Genomic DNA, 691 nt, shown 5'->3' on the forward strand with positions numbered 1-691 from the left:
CCCTTGATTTCTTTTTATGGGGATACGTTAAAGATGCAGTGTATAGTAAAGCTCCAACGACAAGATTGAATATGATGGAAAGAATAAGAAGAGCTTGTGAAGCTATAACTCCTTTAATGCTAGAAAATGTACAACGTAACTTTCGCTGTCGATTACTGTTATCCTTAGAAAATAATGGTGCACACTTTGAGCATCTCCTCCATGCGGAGAGAGCTGATAACAATACAATCTTGCCTTCACTGGCTGGGTCACTACTTGACCTTGCCTTCACTGGCTGGGTCACCACACGTTCAAGCACCCCGAATTGTGAGAGGCGAGGGGACTCACGTTAATCAAGCACCCCGAAGGGAACAGAAAACTGCTACGTCCACGACGTTGTTCCTGGGTTACGCTAAAAGCAGTTTCTTGAGAAGTAATTAATGAGTAATAAAAAATAATGAGAAGTTTGTTTTAAGACTAATTTCGCGTATTAACAATGAAAACGTGGTATTTTTATTGTTAATTTATTGCAGAATCGTAAGCATGGGTTCTCAGTAAGAGAAATCGAAGAAATTGAATTTCGTCGATTACAGCGCCATCTATCATGAGTCGAGAAAAATGTTTCAGACAAATTGTATGTGTTTTTAGCCAAAGATCCCGAATATGCAATAAAAAATAGGGGTTCCATTTAAAATTTCAAACTTGCCCCCCC

At 39.2% G+C, this 691-nt stretch overlaps 1 protein-coding gene across 1 annotated transcript in view; it reads left to right on the forward strand.

Annotated features, from left to right (window-relative positions):
• The window catches only part of LOC116850938 (phospholipase A1-like), a 111,018-nt gene that overhangs the window by 57,481 nt on the left and 52,846 nt on the right, over window positions 1-691 (forward strand). The window lies entirely within an intron of this gene.

Source organism: Odontomachus brunneus, unplaced genomic scaffold (genome assembly GCF_010583005.1).
Source record: "Odontomachus brunneus isolate Ranch 3 - 2012 unplaced genomic scaffold, Obru_v1 Obru_scaffold_161, whole genome shotgun sequence".
Taxonomy (NCBI): domain Eukaryota; kingdom Metazoa; phylum Arthropoda; class Insecta; order Hymenoptera; family Formicidae; genus Odontomachus; species Odontomachus brunneus.